This window comes from Hyperolius riggenbachi, chromosome 9, assembly GCF_040937935.1.
Source record: "Hyperolius riggenbachi isolate aHypRig1 chromosome 9, aHypRig1.pri, whole genome shotgun sequence".
NCBI lineage: Eukaryota > Metazoa > Chordata > Amphibia > Anura > Hyperoliidae > Hyperolius > Hyperolius riggenbachi.
Window position 1 is genome coordinate 59266799 of NC_090654.1, and position 25576 is coordinate 59292374.

The 25576-nt window shown below is 46.3% G+C and overlaps 1 long non-coding RNA gene across 2 annotated transcripts in view; it reads right to left on the reverse strand.

Annotated features, from left to right (window-relative positions):
* LOC137532414 (uncharacterized) overlaps positions 1–25576 on the reverse strand; it is a 63604-nt gene that overhangs the window by 34111 nt on the left and 3917 nt on the right. The window contains exon 2 of one of the 2 annotated variants that reach the window (XR_011023923.1): positions 23005–23073. The exons of the other annotated variant lie outside the window; for it this stretch is intronic. This is a non-coding gene — a long non-coding RNA (uncharacterized lncRNA). The remainder of the gene's footprint in view (positions 1–23004; positions 23074–25576) is intronic. 2 annotated transcript variants of the gene reach the window in all.

The window sequence follows — 25576 nt, forward strand, 5'->3', positions numbered from 1 at the left end:
ACCATGGATAACTCAGTGTTACTTACCAGTAAAACAGAAGCCACTGATACATTCTTAACCTTGCCCTGCGCAAATTTCTCAGCAGAGAATCCAGAGGTCCTGCTGACTTCCGAGTCCAGCCTAGCCAGTACTCATGACTCTTTGTTCAGTGAAACAGACACCAGAAAAATCTTGCCTGCCTCTGCAAACACTTCTGCAGAAATTACCTGTGTTAATAAAGTTCAACTCCTGTCTGATCCAGCAGATGCCAATAGATGCACTACATCAGTTTCCGAGTCCCAGCAATCCTGTCTAGAAACCTCAGAACCCCAGCATCTGAATTTTCCAATTTTACAAATGAATGGTGATTCAGATGCGCAAACATTGTGTCTTGATCTTCCTGTTTCTACACCTCGCTCTAGTTTCGTGAATAGCTCAGAGCATCTGCTATGTGAACCTGAAATCGCAGAATTATTACCTTGTTCAGAAAATATTCCAGTAAATTTGCCCTGTACCATGAATTGTGCAGTAGATCTCTCCAATGAAACTCAGGTCACAGAATCATTATGCTGTCCAGCAGGTGCTTCCATGGTTTTGCCCTGCAATATGGACTGTTCAGTGATCCTGTCCAGTGAAAATGTGGTCGCAGAGTCTTATGCTTCACCCAGTACTTTGGATACTTCAAACCCTCTAGCAGAGGAGTCTGAGGCACTGCTTACCTCAGTTGGTGTTGCAGTAATATTCACTTGTCTAGCAGCTGTTTTGGAATTACAGTCTGCTCTAATAAAACTTAATGAATTTCTGCCCAGCAAAGCAGAAGCCATTGAAATATTGTCCTCGTCAGCAAGTGTGTTAGATACCTTGCCCTGTCCTCTGAATGTTTCAGAAGTCTTGCCCTGTAACATGGATAATTCTGATTCTCTGGTCAAAATAATAGAAATCTCAGAATTTCAGTCCGGTCTGATGAGTGTTCCTGAAACCCAGCCCTGTATCCTGAAAGATTCTGGTTCTCTGGCCGCTGTGGCAGAGGTTCCAGAGTCCCCTTCCTGTCCAGGGAATTCCTCAGTTTTGCCTAGTCCAGTGGGGGCTGCTGCAATACTGACTTGTTCTGCAGCGCCTCATGAGCTCCAATCCAGTGTATCAGATGAGTCTCTGTCCAGTCCAGAGGTAGTTGTGGAGTCCCTATCTGGTTCAGTGCATACATCAGAAGATTTGTCCTGTCTTGTTAGTCTTTGCTGGAATCAGCGACATCTAAGTCTGATCCTGCATTCTCGTGTAAAAGTCCAGTAGTTGCGAAGTCTAGTCATGATGATTTTTTTTTGGCCAGTCCTGGTTTTGGTCCTTTCTTGGCTGACCCTGAGGCTCACAGTTCCTTGACATGCCCAGAGGTTTCTCTTGTGCCAGTGTGCCCAGATGTTCTTTGTGTGCCAGAATGCCCAAGTGTGTCTAAGGTGTTAGCGTGCTCTGATGCTTCCTTAGTGGGAACATGTTCTGATGTTGCCAGTCTGCCTGCATGCCCAGAGATGGTTCTGGTCCCTGAAAGCCCTGATCTTGATGTTTGTCCTTGTGGCCCTGACTCGGGAATTGCCCTAGGTTCCATAGGGGTTCTTGATAGTTCTCCATGTGAGCCTAAGGGGCGTTCTGACCTATGGGGATCTCTTTGGAGCTTCAAGGTGTTCTGGGAGGTCTCTGAGAAAACTTGTCCTGGTGCCTTGGACTGGTTCAACAGTGGGTTTTGTGTTGGTAAAGACAGTCCCGGTGGGCATTGCAAAGGCTTTGGCGTTTTTGAACGGTTCCTGGAAGGCGGTGGGTATCGCTCAGGGAGTTTCGGAGGGCTTTCTTCTGGAAATCATGGTTCTGATGGGTGTCACACTGGGGCTTGTAGTACTGATGGGCATGGTTCTGTAGGTTCTGGTTCTGATGGGTCCAGTCTTGTGGGGACTGATTCTGGAATTTGGTCTTGCCGGGCTGTCCCGGTCATCATGAATTATCAGTCAGACTGTTTTGTTGGGAATTTCAGTTTTGAAAAGCGTCTGGAATCCGCTTTTAAGGGCGGGGGTACTGTAATGATCGCTGCTGCAGCAGATATTGCTGGAAGTAGTAGTGCTGCAGCTCAGGCAGTTCTGATCTCTTTCCATGCAAGCTGCATAGCTTTGTCTGCCTTTCCCTGCTGTCAGCTTGTGACTGATTACCATTCACCTGTGTGGGAATCTGCATGTCTGCTCCCATTGGATGACCTCAGTATAAAGATCTGCTTCCTGCAGGACTCCTCGGGTTTTCATAGCTTCAGTTTTAGCCTGTCTTGCTGTCGCTTCAGCCCCGATCGTGTTTCTTGTTCTAAAAGATACTTTGCTGGTTTTGCATCATATATTGGTTCATTGCCCATATATATGCATACCAGCACGTTTATTATTTTCCTTGTATTCGTGTTACGTTGATACATCAGTGTCGCTGATGTATACGTACACGAACTGTTTATATCCTGTGTGCAGTTAGTCAGCTTTCCAGCACGTTTTGGTAGTTTGCGCGTATCGTGAGCACCCGTGCTGAGCTAGTATCCTGCTCCTGGTCCTGTTCGTGGATTGCGTTCATCTCTGCGAGGAGATAACGAATCCTTCTGAATCCTGTCCTGTTACCGTTTGTGGATTGCGTTCATCTCTGCGAAGAGATAACGAATCCTTCTGAATCCTGTTCTGTTACTGTTTGTGGATTGCGTTCATCTCTGCGAAGAGATAACAAATCCTTCTGAATCCTGTTCTGTTACCGTTTGTGGATTGCGTTCATCTCTGCGAAGAGATAGCGAATCCTTCTGAGTCCTGTTCCCTGTATTACTCCAGTCCTAGTCAGCGTTCCTGCTTATGTCATATATCGGTTCATTGCCGATATATACATATGTTAGTCAGACGTTACAAATAGTTTCATTGATAGCTGTACTTGTAATACGCTAGGAAAACATACTTATTGTATATTTGTCTGTGTTACGTTCATCTATCTTGATCCTGCTATTTCCTGACTATCCTGTCCTGTCTTTGTGAGGCACGCCATCGCCGCAACGCATTGGCTGCCTCATTCCAGTCTGTGTTATTGTGGACGCTTGCTGTCGCTAAGTAGTGGCTAGTTAGGCAAGCGTTCATTCTGTTTACCTGTCCTGATCTCCTCAGTTCTGGTTTATGCGCTCAGCGCTACTTTGCGCTGAGACGTTATAACGAAAGCATTGTTTGTGGCTGTCAGATCTGCACCGGCTCTGTGCGCCACAATCTCCTATTGGAGTCAGTCCTCCCCTCCACTATACTAGGGATAGCCTGTTTCCTTGTGCTAGTGTGTGTACCTCCTCCACGTCAGCTCATGCGTTGCATGCTGACTGTGGAGAATACACCACCAAGCCTTACAAAAACTAAAAACATGATAGGTGTTTACTGTCATGTTCCCACTGATAAATAGTAACAAAATACATGAGGGTGCTTTATCTCTGGTTCTCTTTAAGGGGCACCTGTAGCTACCTATGATGGGCAAGGGAAGTAAGGGAGGTGTGCTGGGACAGCCAGCACACTTGCGGTGCAGTTGGGGGGGGGGGGGTTGTAGGTTTATGAAGGGTGAAGTGTACGGTGCCAGGACATCTGTGCCTTTAGGCTCCTGTGATGTAAATCCGGGCCTGACTCTAACTGCATCTGAGTTGTTTCATTTAAAATTCATTGTGGTAATGTACAGAACCAAAACTAGAAAACAGTTGTCTCTGTCCATTTATTGGCCTAACTGTATAGTAGAATGCAGTATGTGATTCAGAATACCCACTTTTACAGTACATTTTCTGGGTTCAGCATCAGAAACACTTCCTATATCTATAGATTTCGGTTTATTGGTATGCAACCCCGCCCTTCGAGTGGTGCTTAGACTAGGCTGTTTAGCTATGCGAAATTCTCCTCCCAGAGCATTCTAGATTAGACAGGATTTTCACTGGCTTCAGAATTCAAAGAAACCAACATTCCGCAGAACTGCACCTGACAGGACTAGCCCACTTGTGATAAATTTCAAAATGTAAATCAGGGTAAGAAAACGATGGGAAAACGCTGACAAAATAATTTAAAAATGAATACTGTATATAAAAAAAGCAATTTTATTCATTGCGTTGTTGTCATTACAGTTCCTCATTAATGTAGTTTGAATTTCTAAATCATGCCTTTTTGTTCATTCTTTGTGGCATGCGGGAGGCATGGCCAGGGCTGGACAATAAATTACTTTTTAACCACCATATCGAGGTAAGACTGTTCCTTATTAACTCTCAAATTGGTATTTTACACTCACACTGGGGCGGCTCCTCCCACGCTGTATAGTCTAGTCCCCCTTTTAGGGATTATTCCTTCTACCATGGTCGGATATGAGGCAAGGCCAAAAAGGCCATGGCCTAGGGCACCAGGAAGCAACAAAAAGGCCATGGCCTAGGACACCAGGAAGAAAGGGGCGGGAAGTAGGCTGACACACTCAGGCAGTTAAACTGCTAAAAATGTAAAGTAAACCACAGTGGTCACAGACCCGGTCCGTGGCCGCCTTGCTTCCACAGGGCAGACCTGTCAAGCACAGCAACGGAGGGGGCAAGCACAGGACAGTGTAGCATAGGACCGGGGTGCTCAAGACCAGGGGAGACACAGTGGGTGGGGAGGGGTTGACAGTGGGCCTTAAGCGGTAAAATGTACAAATCTGGCCCTGCCTGCAACCGATATCAAGTGGACCTTTTCGATTGGGATGCAACCCAAGTCGGGAAGATGACTTTCCATCCAAGTGGAGGTGGTTTTCTCCAAATGCTCTAAACAGTGGTTGCCTAAATGCCACCCGTGTTTGAAAGTATAATAGTATTATTGTGGATTTCTTTTCCCTTTAGTGAAAATACTACACTATTGGTGCTCCTGGTCTATTTCTCAGTCTTTTCTTTCCGGTCACTGGAGTTCCATGCTGACCTCATCATAACTGACACCCCCTTACAGCTATGAGGGCAGCAGCCAATACAGAGGATGAGAGTACAACACAAAAGCTATCAGACCAACACAGAGCTTCAGGAAGTCATTGTAAATATGATATGTGTATATAGTACAGCTTGGTGGTGTAGCCTAGTCAATACCTGCCATTCAGAAACTAATCTAGAGACATGTTAGTATACAGTGCAGCTGTTCTCAGTCTGGTGAATATCGAGCTTTGGGAATGTAATCTAGCTATGCATGTGTATATAGTGCGGCTGGTCTTGGTATATGTCCGGTATTGGACATAACTTTGTTCTATTAGCTCCCTGAGCTGCTGTGATGATGGTCTTGTGATTTTATATGCAGTGCGTGGTCTTGCTTTGCCTCATAAATAGCTGTCATTGAAGCAGGTACCCCATTCATCATCAGCAATCTGAATTTCCCCTTTACCTCCTCTGCTGCTGCTGCTTTTCTGTTTGATGAATGAAGAGAGTTAAAAAAATGGACAAAGTCATTTCGGTGAGCAGTGGAGGGAGAACCATAAAGAATAAAGTATGAGACGCCAAATAACGACACTGTGGCTTCCTTCTCTGCAGTGCTGAGATTGCTGAGAGAGACAAGACTGGCTGTGTAATATCTGCAGTTTACACTGGGCACACTTATCAGATGTACTGCTGGCCATAAGCACATTACTACAGATTGAAAGAATGGCTTTCATCAATGGAGGTGATCAGGAAATGATGACACACGGTTGGCCTTCCTGTAGATGGCTTACTTGCTGAAACATGTAGTGCAGACTGAGATAATGGGATATACTGTATATTCCGGCGTATAAGAGGACTGGGCATGTAAGACGAACCCCCAACTTTTCCAGTTAAAATATAGAATTTGGGATATACTCGCCGTATAAGACTATCCCTCTTCCAATGCACACCAAATAAAAAAAAAATCATATACTGGTGCTATATATAAACAGATACTGGTGCTGTACTGTATGGGGTACCCAGTATATAACAGTATATAGGCGATTGACTGGTTGGATTGGTCAAATCACCCTCTTCCTAAGTGGATTGGTCAATCCTACCTGTCTCCCTGTTTATCAGAGCGGTATGGAAGAATAGATTGCGCTGTGCCCATAAAACACGCCTCTTCCACCCTTCTGGCCCACCCTTGTATCCTTTTTACCTCCTTTGCCTCTCAGATTTCACACATGTGTGCCTGCGCCGCTTTACTACAGTCCTCAGCAGCGAGATCTGAGGGTCGGCAACAGGATAGGGCGTATCACCCGGCATCAATGACACCCGGCGTATAAGACGACCCCTGACTTTTCAGATGATTTTAAGGGTTAAAAAGTAGTCTTATACGCCAGAATATACTGTATATGTCTTCTTTTGAGTTGAAGGCTTTTAGCTCACCCTTTAAGGCAGGCCTGGATTAACAACACAGAAGCCTATAAGCACAGATGTCCTGGCACCCTAGACTTTGCCCTCCACAAACCTACAAACCCCCGCCAAACTGCAAGTGTGCTGCCTGGCCCAGTTGTCACCTCTCCCCTACTTTCCATGCCTGTCATTGTTAACCACAGCTTCCCCTTTGTATTAGGTTGTCGGGGGTACTCTTAGTATTAAGTAGCTAGAGGTGCTCCCAAGTATTAGGTAGGTAGAGATGCCCCTGGCTGAAGGGAGATGTCATCAGTGGAATGTCGGGACCTGGGTGAGTAACCTCTGATTTATGCCTTACTATGGACTCTGCATAGAGGAGGAGGTAGGCAGGCACTTGGGGAGGGGAGTGAGCCGTCTCTCCATCATCAGGCTCCTGTAGGCATGTGTCTACCTTGCCTAATGGAAAATTCGGTCCTGCATTTAGGAGAACCTTTCATGTGTCACCTTAATGTCAGGAAAGAAAAACCTGCCTTATACAGGCCCATTCATACGGACTCCAGCCTCAACCTCCTCCCCACGTATCACCTGTGGACAGTAACTACAGTACTTACAATTTCACTGAAACCTGTCATAACGTTCACAATGTATACTGTGCCTTCAAAACACCTGGTGGGTGGTAAAATGTGGATCTGTTGTTGGTGGAGGAGACGTTCTCAAGGAACATCAAATCTCTGGAATGCTAAAAAAAACTGCAAGAGAATGTGAAGAGCACCATTTAGGTAGAATACTCAAAGAAGTCTGGTACAACAGTTGAGCCAAGTAATGACCCATGAGAAAGTTTAAGATTAGGTTCTCAACCACTCAGCTAAATTAACACTGGATAAAGTGAATAAAATGAATGATGATTTCTCTAGCCCCCTCCCCCAAAGCCAGCCATATCAAGATAGATTCGACTTGGTCAAGTTGACCAATAAGATGTTCTATGCCAGTATTGAAAATCTGGAAAAGTACGAGGCTACCTAGGAGGAATGGATTACCATACCTATAGAGAGTTTAGACCTGCTGTCGTGCCTTGACTCTCTCGGTTTAGACTTTGACATACCTGTCAGTTACTGTGTATCTTTCAATATTGGCTATTTCTTCACATGGGTCTGACTGCTGTTTGACCACTTTATTTGACCCCTTTTTTTTGTTCTGGATTAGGAATGGCCCTGTCAAGAACTCATGGAGAAGCATGTGATCAGTTTGATCAGCTGATAGATTTGTAAGGCTCTGATTTGCTGGTCCTGATCATGTGTTAAACCAGGAAGTCATCACAGCAAATCAGGACCTTGCAAATCTGTCAGCTGACCAAACTGATCGCATGCTTCTCCATGACTTCACCTTGGCACGGCCATCCCTACTCTGGATTGACTATGTATGATTCCTGTTTGCCACATTTTACTGTTTTGAAACAATATGATGTGTGTGTGTATATAATATATATATATATATATATATATATATCATTTACCCTTTATTTCAATACATTTTTCAGGGCTGTGGTGTTAGAGTTGGAGTCAAGGAGTTGGAGCAATTTTGGGTACCTGGAGTTGGAGTCAGAGTCTGTGGTTTCATAAACTGAGGAGTTGGATGATTTTTGTACCAAATCCACAACCCTGGTAAGTATTAGACTAAGGAGTCGGAGTCGAGGAGTCAGATCCATTTTGTGTACCCGGAATCGGAGTTGGAGTTTTGCTAAAGTGAGGAGTCGGATGATTTTTGTACCGACTCCACAGCCCTGCATTTTTTCATTAATAGAAAAGAAAGAAAGAATGACAGCCATAATAAGGCATGGGAGCTGAGTGACTGTAGGCATGAGTTACAGCATAGGTGGTAATATGAGGTGCAGGGCCAAGTGTCTGGAGGCATGTGGCATAGCATAGAGTGAACAGATGTCCCGGATTGCCCGGGACACGTCCCGGATTCTGGGTCCGCTGTCCCAGGCTTAATGAGGTCCCGGGAAACATCCCGCTTTCAGCAGCGGGACGTCCCGGCCTCGGGACTCTGGCCACTTTCTCCTCAATGAACTGGCAGCGGCGTCTATAGACGCCGTGCCAGTTCATTGCCTGCAGCCCTGCTCCAGCCTCCTCTTCCGGTGTCTGTTCCGACACCGGCAGAGCAGGGCTACGGCAAGATGGCTGCCGAAGCCCTGTACTGGAGACCTATTTGTGTCTCCAGTACAGGGCTTCGGGCGCCATCTTGCCGTAGCCCTGTCAGCGCGGGAGACTGCAGGAGAAGTAAGACGGTCCCAGGAGCAGCGCGCCAGAGGCCGGAGACTTCTGCCAGGTGAGTAAATCAATGCTTTCATTTCCAGGTGACATGTTTGCCCGCATTGTTTCTTTTACAGGTGAAATGTTTGCCCGCATTGTTTCTTTTACAGGTGAAATGTTTGCCCGCATTCTTTCTTTTACAGGTGAAATGTTTGCCCGCATTGTTTCTTTTACAGGTGAAATGTTTGCCCGCATTGTTTCTTTTACAGGTGAAATGTTTGCCCGCATTGTTTCTTTTCCGGTGAAATGTTTGCCTGCATTGTTTCTTTTCCGGTGAAATGTTTGCCCGCATTGTTTCTTTTCTGGTGAAATGTTTGCCCGCAGTGCGTTTCTTTTCTGTTGAAATGTTTGCCCGCAGTGCGTTTCTTTTCTGGTGAAATGTTTGCCCGCATTGCGTTTCTTTTCTGGTGAAATGTTTGCCCGCATTGCGCTTCTTTTCTGGTGAAATGTTTGCCTGCATTGCGTTTCTTTTGTACTGACATGTTGCCCGCATTGCGTTTATTTTGTACTGACATGTTTGCCCGCATTGCGTTTATTTTGTACTGACATGTTTGCCCGCATTGCGTTTACTTTGTACTGACATGTTTGCCCGCATTGCATTTATTTTATACTGACATGTTGCCCGCATTGCGGTTATTTTGTGCTGACATGTTGCCTATTGCGTTTATTTTCTGGTGTCCGGGGTAACTGTTACTGCATTTATTATTTAATGGTCATAGATGGCTATGTTTGCTGCTTTGTGGTTACGGTATACTATTAGCATCACACAGTTTCTGCACACCCATGATGCAAAGTCTCGTTTGTCCACATCATGGCGTAAACACTGCTTTCTTATGCCTCGCTGTTACATCATTACGTTAGCTCCGCCCATACAATGTCATGGCCACGCCCATTTTTCGCCACGGCGCGCGCCGCAGCCCCCCCTCAGTCTTCGTCGCTGCACGCTCCTCAGTCCTCCCCACTTTTCGCCGCGGCGCCGCCCCCCCCCCCCCCAACGCCCCCCTCCCCGTCCCAGGTTGGACCCACAAAAATCTGGTCACTCTACATAGCATAATGAGGCACAGGAGCTTAGTGACTGGAGACATGAGGCATAGCATAGGTGGTAATAAGAGCTGCAGGAACTGAGTGACTGAGGTATGAGCAGAGCTGTGGAGTCGGTACAAAAATCCACCGACTCCTCAGTTTAGGATTCCACTGACTCCTCTAATTTGCATATTACAATCTTGTTGATTGAAAGTATGTAACATGAAATTCGTCTCTTAACGGCCAACGCTTAGGAATTTTAAAAGACAACTGAAGTGAGAAGGATATGGAGACTGCCATATTTATTCCCGTTAGTCTAAAACTAGTCCTTGGTAAGAGTACTTGTACAAAGTACAGACAGGAACAAAGAACATCTATCATGCCCTAGGCAATGTAACTGTGGGTACATGTAAGAATGATGTGTAGAGTTGGGCCGAACGGTTCGCCGGCGAACGTGGTTCGCGCGAACTTAGGTGGTTCGCGTGCGGGTACCGCACGCGAACATTTTGCGGAAGAAGTTCGGTTCGCCCCATAATGCACCTGAGGGTCAAATTTGACCCTCTACATCACAGTCAGCAGGCCCAGTGTAGCCAATTAGGCTACACTAGCCCCTGGAGCCCCACCCCCCTTATATAAGGCAGGCAGCGGCGGCCATTACGGCCACTCGTGTGCCTGCATTAGTGAGAGTAGGGCGAGCTGCTGCAGTCTCTCATATAGGGAAAGATTAGTTAGGCTTAACTTCTTCCTGGCTGCATACCTGTTCTGTTCAGTGAGCCCTCAGCCCACTGCATACCTGTACTGTGATCCTGCCACTGCATACCTGTTCAGTGATCCTGCCACTGCATACCTGTTCTGTGAACCCACCCACCACCACTGCATACCTGTTCAGTGATCCTGCCACTGCATACCTGTTCTATGAACCCACCCACCACTGCATACCTGTTCAGTGATCCTGCTGCCACTGCATACCTGTTCTGTGAACCCACCCACCACTGCATACCTGTTCAGTGATCCTGCCACTGCATACTTGTTCTGTGAACCCACCCACCACCACTGCATACCTGTTCAGTGATCCTGCCACTGCATACCTGTTCTGTGAACCCACCACTGCATACCTGTTCTGTGAACCCACCCACCACTGCATACCTGTTCAGTGATCCTGCTGCCACTGCATACCTGTTCTGTGAACCCGCCACTGCATACCTGTTCTGTGAACCCACCACTGCATACCTGTTCAGTGAACCCGCCACTGCATACCTGTTCTGTTCAGTGGACCCGCCACTGTATACCTGTTTAGTGAACCCGCCACTGCATACCTGTTCTGTTCAGTGGAGTTTGGTGTGTCAGTGTGAAGCAGTACCTTAATTACACTACCTGATTGATGTATACACATGCAAGATGTTTTAAAGCACTTTAGGCCTGTCATTTAGCATTCAATGTGATTTCTGCCCTTAAAACGCTGCTTTTCGTCAAATCCAGATTTTTCCCGGGGACTTTTGGCGTGTATCCCACTCCGCCATGCCCCCCTCCAGGTGTTAGACCCCTTGAAACATCTTTTCCATCACTTTTGTGGCCAGCATAATTATTTTTTTTTTTCAAAGTTCGCATCCCCATTGAAGTCTATTGCGGTTCGCGAACTTTAACGCGAACCGAACCTTCCGCGGAAGTTCGCGAACCCGGTTCGCGAACCTAAAATCGGAGGTTCGGCCCAACTCTAATGATGTGCAGGTACTCTGCAGGAAAAATGAGGTTATACTTCCTCTATTACACATTCTTCATGCATAATCTGAACCAGGTTTATGGGTGATAGACAACACCTCTGTGTTCAATGTGTACAACATTCTCAGTGGATTCCCTGCAGCTCTATGGGGAGTGCATATGTAGAGTATAGTACTACTGTGTAACAAAGTAAACCTGAGACAGATGAAATTAAAGTTTTATACATACCTGGGGCTTCCTCCAGCCCCCTTCAGGCTAATCAGTCCCTCGCTGTCCTCCTCCGCCACCTGGATGTTTGGCTATGAGTCCAGGTACTTGAGCCAGTCTGGAGTAGTGCGCATGCACACTCTCCGCCGCCGGGAGCGTACTACACCTGCGCAGCACTATTGCGCAGGTGCAGAATGCTCCTGGCTGTAGGAGCGGCACGCGGCCGGACTGCGCTGACTGGCTGAATTACCCAGACTCATAGCAGAAGATCCAGGTGGTGGAGGAGGACAGTGAGGGACTGATTGGCCTGAAGAGGGCTGGAGGAAGCCCCAGGTATGTATAAAACTTTTTTTTTCATCCATCTCAGGTACCCTTTAAAAGGGACACTTAAGTCAAACAAAAAAAAAATGAGTTTTACTCACCTAGGGCTTCCAATAGCCCCCTGCAGCTGTCCGGTGCCCTCGCCGCCTCCCTCCGATCCTCCTGGCCCCGCCGGCAGCCACTTCCTGTTTCGGTGACAGGAGCTGACAGACTGGGGACGCAAGTGATTCTTCGCGTTCCCAGCCACATTAGCACCCTCTATGCTGCTATATGGTATATGATATATGCTATAGTAGCATAGATGGCGCTATTGTGGCCAGGAACGCAAAGAATCACTCGCGTCCCCAGCCTGTCAGCTCCTGTCACCGAAACAGGAAGTGGCTGCCAGCGGGGCCAGGAGGATTGGAGGGAGATGGCCAGGGCACCAGACAGCTGCAGGGGGCTATTGGAAGCCCCAGGTGAGTAAAACTCATTTTTTTTGTTTGACTTAAGTGTCCCTTTAATTCGTAGTCACCAAACCAAATTTTAACAACATATCAAATTATTTGCTTTCATGAGCAAAGAGAGTGCGTATATTTGCATAAATCAGAATCAATACAGAATTATTTCCATCTCATTCACCATCTCTATTAGTGACACAGCTACACATCAGACTTTATTCTTACAGCATAGATGTTATTTCGTATATATAAGAGATTCCTGTGTACACATCATATATACAGTCACAATCAGAGATGTATATCTGACTTTAAAAATACGGGGACTGCTTTATTGCAGCAGCACAAGTAACTATGTTTTTATTAGTTTATTTCATTTTTTTGGACTAAGCACAGCTATTACTGTATATATAAATTATTTATGACTGTTATCTGAGAAACAGAACATTTTATCATATTTTCTATTTTAATTACAGTTTAAATTCATTAGGAGTCGGAGTCGGTGCATTTTTTCCCAACTCCAGGCACTCAAAATTGCTCCGACTCCACAGCCCTGGGTATGAGGCATAGCATAATGAGGCACAGGAGCTGAGTGACTGGAGGCATGAGGCACAGCATAATGAGGCACAGGAGCTGAGTGACTGGAGGCATGAGGCACAGCATAGGTGGTAATAAGAGGTGCAGGAACTGAGTGACTGGAGGCATGAGGCACAGCATAATGAGGCACAGAAGCTGAGTGACTGAGGTATGAGGCGTAGCATAACAAGGCACAGAAACTGAGTGACTGAGGCATGAGGCACATAAACTGAGTGACTGAGGCATGAGACACAGCATAATGAGGCACATAAACTGAGTGACTGAGGCATGAGACACAGCATAATGAGGCACATAAACTGAGTGACTGGAGGCATGAGGCACAGCATAATGAGGCACAGAAGCTGAGTGACTGAGGCATGAGGTACAGCATAACAAGGCACAGAAACTGAGTGACTGAGGCATGAGGCACATAAACTGAGTGACTGAGGCATGAGATACAGCATAATGGCGGTACGTAGCTGAGTGACTGGAGGTATGAGGCACAGCATAATGAGGCACGTAGCTGAGTGACTGGAGACATGAGGCACAGCATAATGGAGGCATGTAGCTGAGTGACTGGAGGTATGAGGCACAGCATAATGAGGCACAGAAGCTGAGTGACTGGAGGTATGAGGCACAGCATAATGGAGGTACGTAGCTGAGTGACTGGAGGTATGAGGCACAGCATAATGAGGCACAGAAGCTGAGTGACTGAGGCATGAGACACAGCATAATGGAGGTACGTAGCTGAGTGACTGGAGGTATGAAGCACAGCATAATGGAGGTACGTAGCTGAGTGACTGGAGGTATAAGGCACAGCATAATGAGGCACATAAGCTGAGTGACTGGAGGTATGAGGCACAGCATAATGGAGGTACGTAGCTGAGTGACTGGAGGTATAAGGCACAGCATAATGAGGCACAGAAGCTGAGTGACTGAGGCATGAGACACAGCATAATGGAGGTACGTAGCTGAGTGACTGGAGGTATGAGGCACAGCATAATGGAGGTACGTAGCTGAGTGACTGGAGGTATAAGGCACAGCATAATGAGGCACATAAGCTGAGTGACTGAGGTATGAGGCACAGCATAATGGAGGTACGTAGCTGAGTGACTGGAGGTATAAGGCACAGCATAATGAGGCACAGAAGCTGAGTGACTGAGGCATGAGACACAGCATAATGGAGGTACGTAGCTGAGTGACTGGAGGTATGAGGCACAGCATAATGGAGGTACGTAGCTGAGTGACTGGAGGTATAAGGCACAGCATAATGAGGCACATAAGCTGAGTGACTGAGGTATGAGGCACAGCATAATGGAGGTACGTAGCTGAGTGACTGGAGGTATAAGGCACAGCATAATGAGGCACAGAAGCTGAGTGACTGAGGCATGAGACACAGCATAATGGAGGTACGTAGCTGAGTGACTGGAGGTATGAGGCACAGCATAATGGAGGTACGTAGCTGAGTGACTGGAGGTATGAAGCACAGCATAATGGAGGCATGTAGCTGAGTGACTGGAGGTATGAGTCACAGCATAATGAGGCACAGAAGCTGAGTGACTGGAGGTATGAGGCACAGCATAATGAGGCACAGAAGCTGAGTGACTGAGGCATGAGGCACAGCATAATGAGGCACATAAACTGAGTGACTGAGGCATGAGACACAGCATAATGGAGGTACGTAGCTGAGTGACTGGAGGTATAAGGCACAGCATAATGAGGCACATAAGCTGAGTGACTGGAGGTATGAGGCACAGCATAATGGAGGTACGTAGCTGAGTGACTGGAGGTATGAGGCACAGCATAATGAGGCACGTAGCTGAGTGACTGGAGACATGAGGCACAGCATAGGTGGTAATGAGAGGTGCAGGAGCTGAGTGACTGGAGGCATGAGGCACAGCATAATGGAGGCATGTAGCTGAGTGACTGGAGGTATGAGGCACAGCATAATGAGGCACGTAGCTGAGTGACTGGAGGTATGAGGCACAGCATAATGAGGCACGTAGCTGAGTGACTGGAGACATGAGGCACAGCATGAGGCACATAAGCTGAGTGACTGGAGGTATGAGGCACAGCATAATGAGGCACGTAGCTGAGTGACTGGAGACATGAGGCACAGCATGAGGCACATAAGCTGAGTGACTGGAGGTATGAGGCACAGCATAATGGAGGCATGTAGCTGAGTGACTGGAGGTATGAGGCACAGCATAATGGAGGTACGTAGCTGAGTGACTGGAGGCATGAGGCACAGCATAATGAGGCACAGAAGCTGAGTGACTGGAGGTATGAGGCACAGCATAATGAGGCACATAAGCTGAGTGACTGGAGGCATGAGGCACAGCATAATGGAGGCATGTAGCTGAGTGACTGGAGGTATGAGGCACAGCATAATGGAGGTACGTAGCTGAGTGACTGGAGGCATGAGGCACAGCATAATGAGGCACGTAGCTGAGTGACTGAGGCATGAGGCACAGCATAATGAGGCACGTAGCTGAGTGACTGTAGGTATGAGGCACAGCATAATGAGGCACGTAGCTGAGTGACTGAGGCATGAGGCACAGCATAGGCAGAAATATTAGACACGATCGCAAAGTGACTGGAGGCAGAAGGCACAAGGTGAACAGAAATAGGAGGCACAGAACCTGAATAAATGGATCTATGACAGGAGTGATTAAAATAGGAAGGACAGAGGCAGCTATTATAAAGGAAGCACAGGGGCAGCTTTGGCAGACAGGAAGCATGGGGTAGATGGTGGTATGAGGTATAAAGGCGAGTAATGATTCTTACACTGTACTAGTTACCCACCCATCCCACGCACACACTGGTGCCCGATAAATAATAGATGTGACACAGCTGTGTTACCGGTTTGCTCCTGACCTATTTTGCTTGAGTGTCTGAATGTGATTAATTGTATTGGATTCCCCCACAGATTACCAGGGAACTCTGTGCCACTGCACAAACTCCGACAGCCAAATCTGCCATCAACCAGAGATAACCACACAAACAGCTCTATGTGGACATTACTTGCCTCCATCTAGAATGGCCAAACATATGAAATACTAATTTGTGGAGTCTAAACGCTTGTTAGGTATATAGTAAGTTTATTAGCACAGGGGGTTTGAGTGGGAAGAAAGGATTTGGGGAATCAAAGACGTGTGGGAGGGAGGATAGGTGATCTGAGAGAGACAGAGGAGTGTGACACGGAGAATACAGGATTTAGGATAACAGAAGACTTGGTGAAAAACAGGATTGACAGGGAATTTGAGAGACACAAAGGAAATTTGGGAGAGGACGGAGGGATTTAGAAATGAGATGGTGTGACGGATTCACCATTTTCCTGAAACACAGTGCCCAAAGTCTTGCTCCAGAGTTCCCCTTAAAGAGACTCCGTATCAAAAATTGCATCCTGTTTTTTATCATCCTACAAGTTCCAAAAGCTATTCTAATGTGTTCTGGCTTACTGCAGCACTTTCTGCTATCACAGTATCTCTGTAATAAATCAACTTATCTCTCTCTTGTCAGACTTGTCAGCCTGTGTCTGGAAGGCTGCCAAGTTCTTCAGTGTTGTGGTTCTGTGATGCATCTCCCCCCTCCAGGCCCCTCTCTGCACACTGCCTGTGTATTATTTAGATTAGGGCAGCTTCTCTCTTATCTTTTACAAGCTGGATAAATCCTCCTCTGAGCTGGCTGGGCTTTCACATACTGAGGAATTACATACGGGCAGAGCTGTCTGCACTCTGCAGGAAGAAACAGCCACTTCAGTGGAAGATAGCTGCAGGGGGAAAGAAACACACAAATGATCTCTTGAGATTCAAAAGGAAGGGTGTATACAGCCTGCTTGTGTATGGATGTATTTTCTATGTGTGGACATACTGTACATCAACCTACTTCCTGTTTTGGTGGCCATTTTGTTTGTTTATAAACAAACTTTTTAAAACTGTTTTTAACCACTTTTAATGCGGCGAGGAGCGGCGAAATTGTGACAGAGGGGAATAGGAGATGTCCCCTAACGCACTGGTATGTTTACTTTTGTGCGATTTTAACAATACAGATTCTCTTTAAAGGAGTCATCAGGCAAAACAAAAAAAAAATGAGTTTCACTTACCTGGGGCTTCTACCAGTCCCATGTAGCCATCCTCTGCCCTCGTAATCACTCACTGCTGCTCTGGTCCCCCTCCGTCAGCTCGTTTAGCTTTTGCCGACTTTGGGGTCGGCGGGCCGCATTGCGTACATTTTTACGCATTCCCGCTGGTGCAGGAACATTAACGCAAACATTTTTACGCGTTGAACCACTAACGCATACAAATGTTTGCGTTAATGTTCCTGCACCAGCGGGAATGCGTAAAAAGTGAAACTCATTTTTTTTGTTTTGCATGATGACTTGTTTGAGTTTTGCTTAGAAAAAACGGGTTTCTGTAAGAAGTTACATTTTAGATCTTCTACAGGAAACACAGAGAGCTGCGGAGCCTTCCACCGGAGGTGGGGGATTGAGGCATTTATTGCTCCAGTCCTTATAATAATAATAATTGCTAGAAGGGCAATACAAGCTCCTCTTCTTAGCAGGTCTGGCACATAGTCCAGTCCCACATTTCAAGATCCAATCTTCACAGAGAAATGAGAAGGGTTTGCAGAGTATCAGCAGGGAAGTCTGGCAACTGGTGTTACTTAAAAGGAAATAAATATGGCAGCTTCCATATCCCTCTCATTTCAGTTGTCCTTTAAAGGGACTCCGAGCTCATCTTAAAAATGAAAATTGTACTCACCCAGGGCTTTCTCCAGCCCAGTGCTGGTCGGGAGGTCCCACGACGGCGTCCTGGCTCCTCTCCTAGTCCTTGCTCCGGAATGGCTGACCGGCGGTCAGGCTTCTTCTTCCGCGTATGACGCGGCTGACGTCACACGCCGGCCGCCTCGCGTCATCACGTCGGCCGGCGTGGCAGTACGGCGCATGCGCGCTTTAATTGCGCATGCGCAGTACTTTCACGCCGGCCGCCGTGATGACGAGAGGCGGCCGGCGTGTGACGTCAGCCGCGTCATACGCGGAAGAAGAAGCCCGACACTCGGCCGAGTGTCGCCCGGGCTGCCGCCGGTCAGCCATTCCGGAGCGGGGACTAGGAGAGGAGCATAACAACTTTAAACCTAAAAATGTCCACAGACTGCTTAGCCATTGTCCCCCTACCCCACCCCCTTTTCCCCTTGCTCTGGCAATGCCTGTATGAATCTTGGTCATGCCAATAATGCTATCTTTGATTTGATTTGTATTCAACATGATCGTGTGCTCCTTTCCTGACAACCTCGTACTTGTACTACTGGGCCTACCCAACCAGCCCAAATTTTCATGATCATGTATCTTGTACCCGTTTGCCTTGTATAGCTTTGTCTTATGTTGTATAACCTTGTTACGTCTGTTATGCTTTGTATCATTGTATGTATTTATTGTTCAGCGCTACATAATATGTTGACACTTTATAAATACAATTAATAATAATAATATACAACCTCAGCAAAATTCTGTTTGGTGAAAGGCAAGTTTTCAGGAGGTAGTACAGTAAGCACAAAGTAGTCAGAAGTAGCCCCCTCAGTATAGGTATCCAGATAGCCCCCAGTATTGGTAGCCAGACGTAACCCTTTAGCAGCCCGCAGTCTAATAGGCTGATGTGACTTCCACCTCCCCACCACATGGAAAATAACGTGAGTGGAGGAAAAAAGTTCCTCATCTCTCCAGGCTCCAACAATGTTTTATGTTCCTCCAGTCATCATCTCTCATAATTCCATGGGCGGGTCACATGACAGTGCTGTAGTCATGGAGACGGGATCCCTGAAGAAGGTAGATCGCCAGTGAAGCGTTGAGAGGCGAGTTCTCTCTTCCCCTCAGCTCGCACTACTTTGTACCTTAGGTGGTCTGCCGCCGGCCAGGACACCGGTTCCTCCTTGGCTACAGGCCCAACAGCAGCTGCTATGGCACTCCCTATGCCAGAAATCCCAAATCCTGTCCTCAAGGCCCACCAACAGTACATGTTTTGCATGTAACCACACACAATCACAGGTGGAGTAATTACTGTTGTAGTAGAGCTAATTAAAGAGGATCTGTAACCTCAAAAAATCTCCTGGGGGGGTACTCACCTCGGGTGGGGGAAGCCTCCGGATCCTAATGAGGCTTCCCACGCCGTCCTCTGTCCCACGGGGGTCTCGCTGCAGCCCTCTGTGCAGCCGTGACGTAATATTTACCTTCCTGGCTCCTGCGCAGGCGCTCTGACGGCTGTCGGCTCCGAACTACACGGAAATACCCGATCGCCGTCGGGTCTGCTCTACTGCGCAGGCGCAAGTTTCCGGCGCCTGCGCAGTAGAGCGGACCTGACTGAGATCGGGTATTTCCGTGTAGTTCGGAGAGGAAAGCAGCCACAGCGCCCCCGCTGGAGCCAGCAAAGGTAAATATTGAATTGGACAGTCGGGTCTGTTGCCGGCTGTTCGGAGGGCTGCAGCGAGACCCCCGTGGGACAGAGGACGGCGTGGAAAGCCTCATTAGGATCCGGAGGCTTCCCCCACCCGAGGTGAGTACCCCCCAGGGGATCTTTTTCATGTTACAGAGTCTCTTTAACTATGATTTATACAAAACATGCAGTGTTGGTGGGCCTTGAGGACAGGGATGGGAAACACTGCCCTCTGCCACTTGGAGTAGTGCATACCAATAAGACGTCTGCTGTTTTCATGTTTTCAACTTGCAATACTACTCAGCCACCACTAGATGGGTGTCCACAAAGTCAAGCTCAGGGAAACAGACACACAGATTCAGTTTGGATTCAATACAATCTCTGGAGTTTTTCAAGCCTTCAACAGAACCATCAAAACAAATAAAATCAGTGTCTCATTTGATGGATTCTGTTCAAAAGACCAATGAAATCACAGTTGGTGAAGGTGGCAATATTCATTGATCAAGCGGTGTGGGGAGCAGCTGAGGATCAAAGTCCGCTAAGCTTTTGTACTTCATTAATTGGTGGCGGAAGTTCAATACACTTTTGAATAGATTTCTGTAGAAATATGCCTGGTACAAAGAAGGGAAAACAATTGCTACTCCCCGACTTATTTCCAGTCCAGTAGATGTCAATTGTTTGTCAGAACTATACCTCTCAAGTCTCAACTTTTTGACATATGAAAGATGGACACTTGAACCGGTTCTGAACTATGCTGATTGAAATCTATGTCCCGTTTGTGACTTGTTATTCCTGCCAGGGCATAGATTTCAATCATGCACGCCACTTGGTCTAGTCTCTCTTTCTGTTCGCGTCATTGCACCCAGCTGACAGCATAGCTTCAGTATCTTGTTCAGGCCCATAATTACTGTGAGCCAATCACAGTACTGTAATCAAATTGTAGAATAGGAAAATGATGGCTCTGGTCCTTAACAGGCCCGAACAGTCTGTACGGAAGTGGTTAAGACACGCCCCTACCACACCTTCTTCCACATTGTCACCAAAGCCCTAGTCACACACACCACAAAGAATGAAAAAGCAAAACATGTCATTTTAAAATAAATAACACTGGTCCCATCTATCATTATTCGGTTCCCTTCATACTATATTAAATAAGACATATGTCAATTTAAAGGATGAGAATAAAGTTGATTAAACACATTTCTCAGTAGAAAAGTACATATATTTCTATGGCTCAGTACGTCTAGTCAGTGTTTGCCCATTGTAAAATTTTTCCTCTCCCTGATTTACATCCTGAAATTTATCACAGGTAGCAATATCTTTCTTGCTAGCAAGGTAAAGTTCTGTGGAATGTTTGTTACTGAGAATTCCAAAGCCAGTGAAGGTAATGCCTGGTCCACCAGAATGCTCTAGGAGAATTCCGCATAGCTAAACAGCCTAGGCTAAGCAACATGCCTCCCAACTTGGCGGGTGGGGCTACACACAACAATATATAGATGTAGGAAGTGTTTCTGATGCTGAAACCAGGATGTAAGTGGGTATCCTAAATAATTTACTGCATTGTACTATATGTCACTACAGTGTCTCTTAAGGCCCGGTTCACATTAGCGGTTGTTTGCCAAACGGACCGGATGACCTGACCGGATCCGGACCCGGATCGGAACCGTACGGTTCTGATCCGGATCCGATCCGGATCCGGTCAGGTTGCATCAGGTGGTAATCAGGATGCGATCCGGATCCGTTTGGCAAAGTTAACGTAAAAAAAAAAAAAAATGTTGGGGTCTGGGAGGTCAGCAGAAGGGGGACCTGTGGAATCAGGCCCTCTGCTGTTTAGCACTCACCTCCACCTCCGACATGCTGCCAACATCCTGCCAACACCTCCAGCTCGTGCTGCTCCACTCCAAAATGCTTGCCCATGTGTCCCCAGCCAATATCGCCGCAAAAATCCGCATAGGAAGTGGGGTAGAACATCCGGATTTCTCAGCCAGTGTGTTGTGCGGCCTCCGGTTCCCATTTGTTTGTATTGGCCGGATGGTGCAGTCCGGCTCTGCCCCGGATACGGCTGCCGGAGGGGCCGGATGAAAAAATAGCGCATGTTGGAACGGAGGCCGGAGTCCGGATCCGGCCCGGATCCGGTCCGGCTCCGGTTCTGCAGAACGGACCCATGTGAACGGACGCATAGGCTTTAATTGCTATGCCGTGCGTCCGTTCCGTCCGTTCTGCAGGCGGTGCGGCTCCGGCACGGCGATTCCGGAGGGCCACCGCAAGTGTGAACCGGGCCTAAGAGTTGAAAGTTAGTCATAAATTTAAAGCGGAATATAACCCTGCATTTCAACTTTGCTCTAAAACATTATTTACAGCATATTATATGCAAAAAGCATTTTTTTTACTAGACCAGCATTGGAAGGGTTAAACACAGAGGTTTAAAGTTCGTGGAGAGATATGCAGAAGTTCAGATTGTTACATTCTATTTAGTTATATGTATCTATTGAGAAATGTTACACACTCTTTGGCTGTCCTCCAACTCCTTCTCAGTCAGAGAGATGAGTCACATTCAACACTTAGATACATTTATGTAAACAAAATGTATCTATGTCAGCTTCGGATGCGTCTGCAGAAATCTCCAGGAACTTTAAAGCACTGTGTAACCCTTCCAATGCTGGTCTAGTAGAAAAAAAAATGCTGGTTGCATATAATACACTGTAAATAATGTTTTAGAGCAAAGTTGAAATGCAGGGTTATATTCCGCTTTAAGTTAAGGTTAATATTAGAAGCTTTCTTTTTGGGTCAGTTTAACACGATGCCAAACATTTGACACAAATTTGGCAGCTAAAATTATTTTGGAATGGATTTCAAAGGGGCAGATGAGTTTGGAAGGGAGGACAGAGGGTTTGGCAGGGACAGTGGAGGCTTCAGCAGAATTGTGCATTTTCTGCAGGGAGGATGCACTAGTGGAGACCAGTCAGGGCTCATACACACTATGTGCTGCGCTGTCAGTCATGAGGCGCTGCACATGGTGCGCATTCGGCATGGTAGCATGAAAGTCTACATGTTAAACTGCGTTACCACACGTTGTAATGTAACTCAGCCGGGAACATTTTATCACTCGATATATGCGTTTTCCCATCAGGCTATATTTATGCTGCAGCCAACGACGTCTGTGTTTTAAAGTGTACCTGAGATGGGGATACAAAGAAGAAATATACATAACTCCAGCCCCCTCCGCCCTAATCACTCTGTTGTCGCTTGGTTCGTTTGCAACTGGCCCTGGTAAGTTGTCCAGTCGGCGCAGGCGCAGTCTGGCAGCGCGCTCGTGCAGTAGTACTGAGCAGGTGCAGAACGCTTCCAGCCGCAGGAGCAAGATGAGGAAACGCCCTGAGCATGGCCCGGGCCACGCATGCGTAGTTGGCCCAGGATCGGAGGACTTTCCGCGCCAATTGCAGAAGAACCAGGAGGCGGAGGTCGGCAGTGTGGGAGCGATTAGGCCGGAGTAAGCCCCAGGTATGTATATTTCTTCTTTGTATACCCATCTCAAGTTCTCAAGTTAATGCACCACAAAATGCTCCAGGAACGCATGCACGATATCGTGCTTGTACATGCGCTGTGTAGTGTGAATGAGCCCTAAATTGACAACCTATTTCTTGTGACTGCCCAATATCTGTCCTTACCTTTGTCTCTGAGAGTGAGAGCACTCAGGAGAGGATTCCTGTCTTTGTGGTGATTATTCTCTGACCAATCTGTGTTGAAGAGAAAGGATTATTTCCTTTCATGTTCTTTTCAGTTATTATGTATGGTGTCTATTATTTGTTTGAACCTCATAGTAGTGATCTATCGCTTAAACAGACACTGAAGCAAAGAAAAAATTATGATATAATGAATTGGTTGTGTAGTACGGATAATTACTAGAACATTAGTAGCAAAGAAATATTCTCATATTTTTATTTACAGTTATATACGTTTTTTTTTATAACATTGCATCATTCTCTAATATTTGAAGTTTACACACTACTCAGCATTTTACATGATTTTACAGAACAGGCCAGAGAACTTTTGAACTGTCCTCAGCAGAAACAAAAACAATACAGTGACTGACACTTGAGATAACAAGCTTCAGAAGACAGAGCTCTCTGCGACTTTGAAAGTCGTGGAACTCAGTGGCTCTTTTGCATAGATAACAACTGGAGTTTTTTAACTCTTCCTGTACTGGAATAAATCTGAGACTTATGTCTCTGCTCCTAATGTTTTATTTCTTAGCTGTACTACACATACAAATCATTATATCATCATTTTTTTTCCGCTTCAGTGTCTCTTTAAAAGGGACTTGAAGTGAAAGGCTTATAGGAGGCTGCCATATGTATTTCCTTTTAAACAATACCAGTTGCCCAGCAGTCCTGCTGATCTCTATGAATGCAGTACTGTCTGAATCACACACCTGAAACAAGCATACAGCTAATCCAGTCAGACTTCAGTCAGAGCACCTGCATGCTTGTTTAGGGTCTACGGCTAAAAGTATTACAGGCAGAGGATCAGCAGGACAGACAGGCAATCTGCATTGTTTAAAAGGAAATACATACTGTATGTCAGCCTCCATGTTTCTCTCACTTCAGGTGTGCTTTAATCCACACAGGACACAGAACCCTGCATTGTTCAGTGTTCACTATAAACAGTGCATCTAGACAACAAAGAAGACATTCTCTCCTGCCTGTCTGAGAAGACTTCTCACCAGCAGGAACTGAAGTGACACCATGAATTATATGGGTCAGGTGCCCTTTTTCTGCAGTTACAATATACCAGGGCTGTGGAGTCGGTCCAAAAATCCACCGACTCCGACTCCTCAGTTTAGGATTCCACCGACTCCGACTCCGACTCCACGACTCCGACTCCTCTAATTTGCATATTACAATTTTGTTGATTAAAAGTATGTAACATGAAATTCGTCTCTTAACTGCCAACGCTTAGGAATTTTACAAGACAACTGAAGTGAGAAGGATATGTAGACTACTATATTTATTCCCTTTACACTAAAACTAGTCCTTGGTAAGAGTACTTGTAAAAGGTACAAACCGGAACAAAGAACATCTATCAGGCCCTAGGCAATGTAAGTGTGGGTACATGTAAGAATGATGTGCAGGTACTCTGCAGGGGAATGAGGAGATTGTAAACAGACAACACCTCTGTGTTCAATGTGCACAGCATTCTCAGTGGATTCCCTGCAGCTCTGTGGGGAGTGCATATGTAGAGTATAGTACTACTGTGTAACAAAGTAAACCTGAGACAGATGAAATTAAAGTTTTATACATACCTGGGGCTTCCTCCAGCCGCCTTCAGGATAATCAGTCCCTCATTGTCCTCCTCCACCACCTGGATCTTCTGCTATGAGTCCAGGTACTTGAGCCAGTCAGGCGTAGTGCGCATGCACACACTCCGCCGCCAGGAGCATACTACACCTGTGCAGCACTATTGCGCAGGTGCAGAATGTTCCTGGCTGTGGGAGCGGCATGCGGCCGGACAGCGCTGACTGGCTGAATTACCAGGACTCACAGCAGAAGATCCGGGTAGTGGAGGACAGCGAGGCACTGATTAGCCTGAAGGGGGCTGGAGGAAGCCCCAGGTATGTATAAAACTTTACTTTTCATCCGTCTCAGTAACCTTTTAATTTGTAGTCACCAAACCAAATTTTAATAACATATCAAATTATTTGATTTCATCGGCAAAGGGAGTGCGTACATTTGCATAAATCAGCATCAATGCAGAATTATTTCCATCTCATTGACCATCTCTATTAGTGACACAGCTACACATCAGGCTTTATTCTTACAGCATAGATGTTATTTAGTATATATAAGAGATTCCTGTGTGCACATCATATATACAGTCACAATCAGATATGTATATCTGACCTTAAAAATACGGGGACTGCTTTATTGAAGCAGCACAAGTAACTAATTTTGATTGGTTTATTTCATTTTTGTGGACTAAGCATAGCTATTACTGTATATATACTGTATAAATACATTATTTTTAATGACTATTATCTGAGAAATAGAACATTTTATCATATTTTCTATTTTAATTACAGTTACAAATTCATTAGGAGTCGGAGTCGGAGTCGGTGCATTTTTTCCCGACTCCGACTCCAGGCACCCAAAATTGCCCGACTCCACGACTCCGACTCCACGACTCCGACTCCACAGCCCTGCAATATACTGCTGCACTTAGTGGACCTTATGTACAGCGCAG